The sequence below is a fragment of the Corapipo altera genome, unplaced genomic scaffold (genome assembly GCF_003945725.1).
Source record: "Corapipo altera isolate COAL_440 unplaced genomic scaffold, ASM394572v1 65, whole genome shotgun sequence".
In the NCBI taxonomy this organism is placed as follows: Eukaryota; Metazoa; Chordata; class Aves; order Passeriformes; family Pipridae; genus Corapipo; species Corapipo altera.
The window spans coordinates 1,412,322-1,424,549 of record NW_020884891.1 but is presented as its reverse complement, the minus strand read 5'-3'; the positions used below and the strand labels follow the sequence as shown (position 1 = coordinate 1,424,549).

Genomic DNA, 12,228 nt, shown 5'->3' with positions numbered 1-12,228 from the left:
CAGTTTAGGTTCTGAGCATCATCTGTAGTTGATCTGCTAGTTGGCCTTGGTCAAACCCCTTAGGGTTGAGATCTTATTGATCTTCTTGATGAATGTCCTCCACTATAGGCTGAATTGCTGTTTAATGAATAAATACTTTTAAAAATATATTCCCTATAATGAGGGAAGAGTGACTTCAGGGAAGACTAAAAAACTTGACAGCTTGAATGAATTTGCAAGCATTTGTTGCTATGGCTGTAATTAAAATCCTGAATGATAATCAAGCTTTTAGGCCAACTCATGCCATCCATAAAAAAACAAATACCAATTTATTTCAAGAAATAGTCTTCAGTTGTTTATCAAAACAAATATTGATGTAAACACCGAATTGATTTCGTTAATTATATTCCCACCAATATACCAGAGAACATTCTCTCAGAATATTAATTTCTTTATGTAAATTAGGAAAGGGATTTAGAAGTAACTTTGCTGTTGCAAACCATTAATTTGTTCTATGGTGTACAGAGATCCAATTTCAACTGATTTCAGGATGATAATCCTGGGTACTGTCACTATTAACTGGTTCTTTAGAAGGGAATAAGTTTTGTGGCCTGCAAGACTTGTATTTTCAAATGGAAAATTTTTGTGTGGACCTCATTCAATAAATACTTAGAATTTCCAATCAAAATCAATTCTCATTCTTGCTTTCAGCAGTCCTGTGCTCACAGAACTCATTGTTGGGCTTGTCATGCACTTTTCCATTCACATTTTCTTCACAAAAAGAGAACTTTTGCTTTTTCAGACCAAAATGGAGAGGTGGTAAAAATATGGTCTGAAGAACAGTTCTTTTGTTCTCTGAGAAACAGTTTTTATTCCATCTTTCTGTGAGCATTTATCTTGTGGGCTTACAGGCTGGCATTTTTTTAGTCCATCAAATTCATCATGGTGAGGGTAAGTTTTGCTGGGTCCATTGCCAGGCCTCTGCCCAGACCAAAATATTCCTAAATGACTTCAAGGTAGAAACCAGAAGAAAATGTCAGCTTCTTTGTCCTCAAACAGGTTACTTTATAGGAAATCCTACAACTCCTGAAACTATCTTTCCTTTGCTCTTTATGTGGCAACAAAGGCCTTTCTATTTAAGGATCTCTTGAACTGTAGGCTCCTGGATCTCCACTGGCAGCACTGGCCACCTCCTGGTGTGGGAGGTCCATGAAATAGGGAACAAAAGGGAATGGGGATGTAATGACTGAACAGTCCTGGATTTTCATCTGGTTCTCATAAGGATCCTTCTGCAGTATTTGTAATACTGAAATATTTCACAAAGTCCTAAGTCTTTAAGGAGGAAAGTGTGTCATTCCCCAGAAGTCCCTAAGCAGAAGACCAGAGGTGGACATTTCATATTCATATGGATAAAACAGAGATAAAATTATAAAGAACAATTAGATCTCTGCACTTATTTGTTAGTATTTGCAACAAGGAGGCAAACTGTTCTCTTGGCTTCACTCCAGTGACAGATACAAACAGATTTAGCTCTACTGTGCGTTTCAAAACAATAACCTGCAGATGCTTCATCTTAATAACTGTACCTTGGTTTTTAAACACAGTTTCTTGAGGATTATGTGGCTGTCTACACAGGAAACACTGTGAGATAAACTAGAAGAATTTTTTAAAACAAAAAAAATATAATCTAGCTGTTTGTATTCATGCCTTTGGAAAAATACAAAAGCTTGTCTAAGTTTCTAGAAGCAATTAAATAGATAGTAAGTAAAATAGATAAATATTGCATTTTAAAAACTATTTTTCCCCAAGTTATTACATTATATTCCAAAAATTATGTATCTCTGACAAGAAGGAAATAGCAGTCTAGTTTCACATGGTTTAGGTTAATCAATCCACGTTCAAAGGTGTGTAGTGCACGATACATTGTAGAGGAATTGTTGCCAGGTTTGAACTTTCAACACAGTGATGATGTTTGTTGTGTAAGATTTGGCAGAAAGCAAATCTATCTAATGAAACGTTCTTGTTTGAAGCATCTGTATACAGCAATACAATCAGTTCAGAAATAAATCTACACAGCTGTTGAGACAAAATTGGAGGAAGCAGAAAATTGTTCCAAATGAGCTGTCAGGAAGCTGTCGTGGAGCCTTCGAGGGAAAGTGTAAGGAACACCTCAAAGGGCCACCGAAGCACGGCCTTGGCTCCAAAAACAGGCCAGGTTGGAGGAGGCACAGAAACCCTGTCAGCTTAGAGACAGGTAGGAGGAGATTTTAGGGAAAAGGATCTCCAAGGTGCAGGACAAGGTTAAGTTATTGTGGCATCGGTGCTTTAGACTCTTTGCCAAAGCAAGGGTGAGGGCACAGTGGGGTTGTGTTTGCACCGCGAACAGCAGAGCAGTTGAAAGGCTGGATTTATGAGCTCAGCCACGAGCTGCTCACAGAGCTTTGTGTGCAGCACATTGTGCTGTGAGCTCAGCAGAACAGAGCACATTAATTCTAGGGGATGGTAATGAACTCTCTGAGCAGGGCAGGAGCGGGATGAGGGGAACCTTGGGACACACAGTAATGGTTTCCTAACTGTGGCTTTCCCGGGCCTGCGCTGTGTGTCACAAAGACATTAAAAGAGATTGGTTCTCAACAATGAGCTTTCTGGAATGAACAGATCTCTTTGAATATAAACTAATTTTTTGCCTTTTACAACTTAATAATACCGACAAACCTATTGGCCCCTCTTAAAATATAGTTATAACATTTATAAATCTATTGTGACATAACGCTTCCCCACAGCAGGAACAGCACTGGCAGTCAATTAAAATGCTGAAGGAGAAATTAACTGTGGGAGCAGATGAACCAAACAGATGAAAGATGTGTAATTATTTCTTATCTAGGAAATACTTCTTCAAACAAAATAGATTTGAAAGTAGTATCACTGAGATGTTTACATGGAGAGAAAATGGTTCCTTAAATGACTGACTTCTTATTTCTTGGATTTTAAAATAAGGCCTCCAACTGTTTGATTCCCCTTGGAAGCTAATTCTCTTTCAGCAATTCAGCAAGAGATACCAGGAAAATAATTTTCAGTATCTATTTAAGCAACACGAGACTTAAATCTTCTTTATGAAGATGCTTCTAAACATTAAATTTTAAGAACAGAGTAAATTTCATATAAAATAGACTCCTTCTACTTCTGTCTTTTGGTGAATAAGGAAAGAGCTATACTTTCATTATTCTTTAATTGCTGTAATTTTTATCTGACTTTGAACGCATAGAGCTAATGGCTTAACAAAACAATTCTGAGATGAGAATAAGTATCCAAGAGCCAAGGACAATTGTTCCTAACTTGCTGTTAAAGCATTTAGTGACTTTAGTCGGTTACATTATGACATGACTTATGTATTTGATCTCACTTCTAGGAGGAGAGTTTTTGTTACTAGGAATGGAAATGGAGAGAGATAGTGGTTTCATTTCCTATGTTTTCCAATTCTACCAGTTCTGCCCAGTCCCAGTTCTGTCCCTTTGCATAAGTCTTTGTGACCAAATAAGTGAGCTCTTGCCCTGTGCATAGTAAGAGATCTCGCTTTGCATACAGCTTTTCCAGTACATTAAAAGCATGTTCAAAAATTAATTATTTCAAGTTGGTATATTTAAAAATACCTGTCATCAAATTACATCAGTAATACCAAATTAATTTTTATGGCCCTTTTTTCTGACCATCTCAAATAATACTCCAAAATGCATTAGGATTTAAAGGAATTCAGTTTTAAGCCTTTTGCGGTCACGTATTTACTATTTTTAGACAAATACTCATGTTAGACTTCATAACTTAATTGCTGAAATAACTTCTTTGAAGCATGACCTGAGTTTACTTCTATGTATGAATATTATATGAAAGGATTAAGACTGGCCTTTGGAAAGCAATCCTAGTTCTCTTACAAGACACCATCCTTTTTTCAGGCGGCTTTGATCTGCTATTCTTAAAAAGCTTTTTCTTTCTTTAATAGAGGTTTTGTACTGGATATCTGCTTAGGAAACTAAGTGATATATTCAAATTCTTAATTAACATTTAGTGAAAGACTCTAATCCATAGAAGATGTATAAACAACCACATATGAATAACTTAGAATAACTCCTAATGATAATAACTAACTCAGAATAACTGAGTAAAAGATGAATAATAAATGCTGTGCTCCAAATGGTACAAATATTGCTGTCAGCAAAGAAGAACAGAATTTCTGAAAAACTACTCAAACCATGTTTCAAAAAAAGCCTCCAGACACTTTCTAGGGTTATGTAAGATTTCCTGCTTCTGTATTTCTCCCTCTGCTCAACCTTACTGTCACATTGCAAACCACTCTCATCATCTCCATTCCCTTCACTCACATCAAAGGCTTTACTGTGGCCAGGAGTTTGTAAAACTGTGAAGTGAGCAGAAAACGTGGGCTTTCTGTCCTGGCTTTCTACTCCTCTGCAAGCTGCTTGTTCTCACTGAGGAGCAGCTGGAAAGGAGGAAAGATTTTGCAGGACTGATAAAGAGAGTGGGGTAGGTAAACAGAGAAAGGCAGCAAATTGAAAGGTGCGACAGCCAGGTGCGTTGAGGGAAGGGATGCACTCAGGGATTTGGGATGAAAAGGTCCTCAGCCAGTGGAATGGAAGGAATTTTTGTAAAGTCTGAATGAAGAACAGCTAGTGAAATGCTGAGAAAAAGGAAATAGTTTAACTAGTTAGGGAAAAAGAAATAAATAGGTGTATCATTTTGACTTTTACCCCACAAAGCATTCAAGTGTGTTTAGCCCAAGTCCCACTGAACAGTCATGTAGATAAAATGAAAAAGCACTTTGATGACTTACTGACAGGTGAATTAAGTCAACATTCAAAAGTGGCATAGGGAAAAATTTCTAATATTCTAAGATACATTATGCCTTCCAAAGCAATAATGGAAAGTAAGACAGGATCTAAATGTATTTCAAATTACTTGCAGGGTACATCCTCAAAGGGGCAAAAGTTCTTATAGCCATCCCAGATTATTTATCTGCTATGGGTTATCTTGTCTGCTCTACACCATTATCTCTGCCTATCACTGCTCCCTGCTTTATGACCTACAGCATAGAGTTTGCTTGCTGGATTACACGAGTAGCTTCAATACACTCCTGGTATCTCTAGAGACTCACTGTGTGTGATATCAGCTCTCACAAGCTGATAACGGTGTCACATGTTCTTTTCCATTTTGATGGAGTGTAATACAAGCTGTTATACAAGTTTTCATGTCTCAGGCTTTTTAATACAGTACATTTATTTTGTAATTCTAAGGGTTCTCAGACACCAAAATGAACCAGAGAAGTGTTGACAGCGTGAACAGTAGGCACAGGGAAAAAAAGCAAAAGCTGGAACCGAAAGAGAGAATTGGATTATAATTACAGTTTTTAGTATCTGAGTTTTTTAAAAAGGACATTTTTATAAAGTTAAGATGCTTAAATCCCTCAAACTGAAAGTTGAACTATTATCTACATTGCAGTTGAGTTTTGTCTTTGGATTTTGCTGGGGTTGGGAGGTGTTGGTGGTCCTTTGTACCAAACCGTTTCAGACAGTAAATCCACACCAAATCCTCATGTGCCAGGTTGCCTGTGAGTCACAAACTGTTTCCTCTCCCAAATGCATGACCTGTGCTAGTTCAAAGAACAGGAAGAACATTTCCCTCTGGTAGAAAATTGCCAGTCTTGTCAGCCTACATTCAAATTGTGATATTGTCTAGCTGTTTTCCCCACTGTTGATAAACCAGATTCTGCAGGTATGTGCCTGGATCAGACATACAAACCTTGATGGACTAAGACCTCCAGAGGACATTCCCAGACTGAATTATTCTGTAATTCCAAACTGTTATACATGTAATTGCAAAGATCCATGGAATAGACTGTGACAATCCAAGTTTGCCCCAAGAGACAGAACCTGCAGAATTGCTGCAGTTAAAGGGTTTATCATTTTTTCAGTGACTTTCGAATCCACTCATTTATGAATATTGTTATTGTTTAACAGTAAAGTTTGAAAAGAGCCTTAAAGATTCTGCAATCTTTAATCATGCTTTATTTACTTTTTTTATTTGTATTGATCCAGCCAACTTTAAATTAAGTTACAGAGTAAAATCAGCCCACTGCTCAGTTCAGAGCATAAGAATTCCTAGAGTTTCACCAACACTAAGCAGACAGCTGCCTTAAGATGCTGACTTTTTATTTGCTGCATATATTTGCAGGTTATTTATAGCACAGTTATTTGTGGTGTGCACTCAGAGAAGGTGCTATGTTGCATTTGCATACAGGGAAAAATGACAGCACCAGCCAGACTCTGCTGCTCTGCCAGATGTGTGTCCATGTGCTTTGGGAAGAGAGAAGGGAGAGAGGTGCCAGTTCTTCCATCCCATTGACCTTGTTCACTGAGCCTCATCTAGATCATGTTATACCAGTCATCATCCACTTGGATCTGGTTGTAAATATGATATGACATACAGACTTTGATGGAGCTGATTTCCCCTCCTGGGTGTTTACACTCCAGTCTGTGGGCTAAATTTGGGGGCCTTTCTGTCTAAAAATTCTCTACGCAGGATATGCAGCAGAGAGAGAGAGGAAAAAAAAACACCAAAACTCCTCCAAGGGGTGGTGTTTCTTGATATTATTATTCCTTGGACATTTTCCATGTAATTTATAGTATCTTCAGCTAGCTAATGGAACAGAACTGACACTGTGTTATTATTTGACAAGCTAATTATCCAGCATGTAGTAAACAAGATTTTATGTAAGGACTTCATATTTTCTTAAAAAAAAAGAGAAGTAGACAGTCCTATTCTTTTTCTGAGCAAAATGTTCAAATGTTGCACACTTCAGACTATGCCATTTTATTTCTTGATATTGTAATCAAATAATTAAATCCTGCCTTTGAAAACCTGTTGCATCACCCTTTTGAATATAGCTGTTGAACACATAGTAACCATAAGGATTAATTTATCCTGATATGTTTTGTGGCCAAACTGCTAAATTTCTATAATAATATATAAGTTTATAATAGCTATATATCATATATGTGTGTGTCATATAGAGAGAAGTCACCTTTTCTGTACCCCAGGAGTAAGTTGGGTTTAGTTCTCTGAAATGAACATCTGTGGATTCAGTTGTTTCACATATTGTGGCCTCACTGCCTATTTTTATCTTCCATATTTACAGAGACTATACTTGACCCCATACAGCTTTAAATCAATTATGTCTCAGCTGAAGAGGCAGAGTGTTAAGCAACCTTATTCTGCACGGCTATAACTGTGTTAACAAGCAATTTCCAAATGGAAACTGGACAATTCCCCAGGAGTTAGACACTTAGTTCCTGTTTCCCTGCCTCAGAGCATATTCTGTGAGTACAGAATACTTAGCAGACATGGTGTTTGCAAAAATCATACTTAAAATGATGCATTATCTTGCTCTGTGCTGAGTATTTTCTGAGGAGTATTTTTTGTTTGGTAGTTTTTTGACAGTAAACTCTAAGTGTGAGTAAAGGTAATATGTTCCTGTTGCAGTCTGAAATTGGTCAGATTTTAACAAAAACAGTTACATTTCTTAATTCTAGGACTGAAATGCAATAAATATATTGGCTATTTTTCAGTAGGTGGTACAATATATCTACCAATAATGATAAGTAGAAATCATGAAGTGTTTAAAAACAAATAAAATACCCAGACTGATGGTTCTTACAATCGAACCCCAACCTTCTGGATATTCATGAAATATTTACAGGAAGAGGAGGATTAAAAACTTCCTCATCACTGTGATATTCCCAAACTTATCCTCCAAATCTGATCCAAAGGAGGTCAACTCTACTACATAAGGGAATTAGGTAAGATTAGTGCTTTTTATTTATGCTACCAGCAAGGTGGTGGGGGTTTTTGAAATCAACCCTCCTAAAGAAATCATCTGAATCTGATCTCTCACTTCACATGTTTAGTCAGCTGTCATCACTACCTACATAGCTGTAGGATACCCAGTGCTTAAAAAAAGGATAGAACTATCTAATTATATATAAAAGTCATGGAAGTCGGAAGTAACTGGATTGTTCTCTACATGTATAAAGCTTCTCTCTGTTTTAACTCCTTCCTCCCTGCCAAGCCATTTGACTTATCTAATAAAAATGAAAAGGACAGTACAACAATTACTTCAGCATCCTTTTCATTCATCCTTTTTATTCACAGTAGAGCTGTGATACATGTTGGCACCAGAGGCTGAATCAGAGGCTTTGGAGCAGCCCCTGGGGCTGTCTCTCACCACGCTGCTCTCCATGCATCCTGCTTCCCTATGGCAGGAAACTGTGAGGTGTCCTGCTCCACTGTGCACTCAGGTTTCCTTTCAAAGGAGCTGTTGGAAAATAAGCTGGAACTATGGTAGTTCAGTCAGTCCCCTGTGTGTACAGTGGGCAGGTTCAGGGCTCTCAATTCTGCTTTTGAGGTACCTCCAGGATGTGTGTCCTGGAGCCAGGATGCCAAGCCCTCTGCAGAGTATCCAAATAGGATCAGTGCATGCCCAGGGATCCAGCTCAGGGAGCTCCTCCCAGTGTTGCAAAGTGGAGCACAATGAAATACAGAAATAAGACCAAACCTACTGAGAACATCTTTAGTGCTTTCTGACGTGGTCACCTCTCCCAGCAAATTCGTGTAATGACTTTTCTCTTTCAACCAAACCCAGTTGAAATTTCTTCTGTACTGGTGTCCTGCTCTGCAATTCTGTTGCATTCTCACTGTTTTACTATCAGATTTATCTGCATCAGCTGTGGTCACTTTACCACTCTTGTTGTTATCAAGCTTTTTGAATGAGATACTTTTAAACTGTTTTTTCCTCACTGAGGAGATGCTTTGTAAAGATCCATTTCCTCTGCTCACTTACAATAAATTAAAGCCTACTTCAGAAATGTTGTAAGCATTTAGGCATGTGAGTACACTATCTAGATGAATCCTCTTGGTGAAGTCATTTATTTATCTACATTGTAAATTAAGGAAATGGTGAGGAACACATGGTGCTGTAGTTTAAACCAGAAAGTAACGTGAGGGGAAAGATATGGAGAGAGAACAATGGAGACAGGAGAGTAGGTAGACAAAGACAAGCACCCAACTGAGAGCAAGATTGCAATCATGCTGATTATTTTCCTTGTGTATTGCTTCTTCCTGGCTTGAAATTTTTTTATATACTCTCTTCACCAGCACTCGTAGGACACAGTCACTTTGGTACCAGGAGCCCTCTGAGTGCAATCAGAACTATGGCTCTAATTTGGTTGTCCCAAATAACCCTCTGGAGGAGCCTTTCTTTTCTGTTGAAGCATCTAGAGAGTATTGTTTCATAATACTGGTATCTGGAATTAAACAGTGTGAATAGTCCATATAATGAACTTCTCTCTCTTTCCTACTGTGTTTTCAGACAAGCCTGGAAAGCACATCTCAAACCGAGGGCATTACTTCAGTTTCAGTAATATTTGATTGAATAAGAACTCAAAGGTGCCAGAGTGCAAAGGATAATGCAGCACTAATTGCAGCAGTTATGATTTCTAACTTTCATTTTTAACTTTGAGAAAGCTTTTTGTTATGAAGGATATAAGATATGGCTGAAGGAAGGATTGTTAGTGTATTCCCCTGTATAAGGACTTACTGTTCTATTCATTTGACATATATTATTATGATAAAAATATCAGTAGTTAGTCAATAAGCATCTATTTTTCACTAATATAAGCAGCTTTATGACATGTAATGAAGGTATTCTTGTGATTAAGCACCTGTATAGCCAAGTATTTCAAGGTTAAAAATGAGATGTTCAGAGCACAATCTCTTTTTATTCCCCCATACAAGTTCAGTGTTGCATATGAGCAGTAGGTTTCCTCGTTGCTCCCAAAAGCTCTGCTCCACCCCTTGTCCAAACCTTGGCAAGCTCAGAGGTGACACCCTCCACAGAGGTGGACTCTGCCCTTCTGAGAATCCTCCAAAATTTTGGCTGAATCACTGGTATTTTTCTACAGACTGTAAAAAGCCCTAAAGTCAACTGCTACAACATTTCTGAGATGTATTGTTTCCGTGATAAGCTCATGGTTTTCCTATGAGTTATTCCAAAGGCTCAAATAATAAACATGCCAATGATAGGTCGAGATAAGAACAAAATTAAGCTTTTTATCCTACCTTTAAGAAGTTTGGATTGGAAGTAGCCAGCTTTCAGATAATGGCACAATGCTGCAAACAGATCTTGACTTGTGGAAGGCTTTAAAATAAAAGAAAAGCCAACACACGAGTCTGTTTTCTCACATTTCAGTGACAGATTATTTCAGAGAACTCTCTAGCCCATTTCCTATTTCCTTTGCCCTTGGTGTGCTGAGTAATATTTGAATTTTTCCCTAAACAAGCACATCTCCTCTCTGGACGGAAATTTCTGATAAATGTTTTCCGTTGAACTTCCTTCAGCATCTACATTAAACAAGGCCTTTGCCAAGGACCATTTCCTGAGGCCTCTGCTTTCTCCTTGCTGAACAACACATGGCCTCAAGATTGTGTGGTGCCTGCCACTACCACTGTGGGGTACTTGGGATTGCAAGGAATTCTCCAATTTTTAAATATATTTATTTCAAATATCACTCTGGAAATTTTTACCTTACTATTCCTTGGGCCTAACTAATTTTAACTTTAATGTCATTTTAATTTACACTTTTAAATAATCCTATAATATTGAATGAAAAAACAGTGGCAATTTGGGAACTAACAATGGAGATACTTTCATTGGAAAATGCTGAAAAAAGATGATGCCAGAAGGAAACTTCCACTTATTTTTAATTGCATGTTTCCGGTTTGGTTGGAAGCATGTTCCACGAGGACACACTGATGTAAAAATTTATCCAGCTAGTTTTGATCTTTGGAATACTGGGCTGTAGAGGTTTTAACATCATCACTGTGACTAAATTTCTCCATGAGAATATGACACTACTTTTCCCTTGCTTCCTGTGTGAGGGCTGTAGTGTTGGTCTGCTCTGTAAATAAGTGTGGCTTTTTCTCAGGAGCTGAGGTGATTGCATTAGAAATGTGATAGAAAACTGTGTGTACCTCTGACTTTTTATATCTGTTTGCTTAAAATGTCTTCTAGATTAACATAGTCAGGTGAGAAAGGTAAATACAGACTTGAATTTCATCCCTACTTTCTGCAAAGCATAAATCAAAAAAGTAAAGCAGCACTGGTCAACTTCAGGGTGCCAGATACCTTAGTTTAAAATTATCAGACACAAAACTGGACTAGAAAATCTTACTGGAGCTTGTAGTTTGTTTATTTATTCCTACAATTGCACCCAAAAGCCTAGTGAGATGAGGAATCTTTCTAAAAATTTTTATTCTAACGCTTCATATGTAAACTGAATTTTGCAACAGAAAATTGGTGGAAATCAGCATGGCTGGCTATGTAGGCTGCCTCCTTCATTTTTTATTTCCTTAAAGTGTGAAGAGAAGTTAAATCTTTATTTTTAAAGTGAGGAGCCATCAATTCCATCAGTTATTGAGTTTTGAAATGGAGATATAGATGTCTAAACTCTGTTGATTTTTATTCACATTTTTATTTTCCAGAAATCTGAAAATTTTGATTCTGCTTTTCCTCATTTGATGTCAATATTGACTTACATTCAAGTCTCAAAGCAGAAGAGACTTTTATTAAACTCTCATCTTTGGAGGGTATATTTTTGGGATATTTCTTTGGTATAGTCTTTACGTTTGCAAGGAAAAGGTCAGTAAGCTCTCAGATTTGGACTTGAGGGATCCTTCTCTGGATTGAACCCACATTCAGTGTTGAGAGGAAACCTTGAAGAAATGTTAAAATCTTGGTAGAACATGAAGCTTTCTGTCAGAGGAGCATTTGCACATTCCATGGCAGTTCAGAATATCAGGATGACATATGTGTCTAGGGTAGTTACTGTGTAGGGAGCTGACGTGGAAAAACTCATGGCACAGCCACTTACTCCTCTATGGACACTCTTGGTGTGCACTGGGGAGCCTTGGGAAAGGTCACACAACCCCCTGGAAAGGTTGGCCAGGTTCTGCCATCATCACATGATCCAGTAATTTATCCAGGAAAAGTTGAATTGAACCGTGAGATGTGTGAAGTACAACACTGCCCTGTGTGAGTGGAAAAATTCAGTTTTCAAGTGAAATTGCAAAACACCTTAGCAAGGTACTCCAAGTCTCCTTGAAATGATAAAAATATTTCCTACCAGA

At 37.7% G+C, this 12,228-nt stretch overlaps 1 protein-coding gene across 1 annotated transcript in view; it reads right to left on the bottom strand.

Moving 5' to 3' along the window:
• The window catches only part of KLHL4 (kelch like family member 4), a 76,087-nt gene extending 65,839 nt beyond the window's left edge, over nt 1-10,248 (bottom strand). Inside the window, exon 1 of the mRNA XM_027645446.1 lies at nt 10,162-10,248. The gene's annotated coding sequence lies outside the window, so the exon portion shown is untranslated. The remainder of the gene's footprint in view (nt 1-10,161) is intronic.
• Between the last annotated feature and the right edge of the window lie 1,980 nt (nt 10,249-12,228).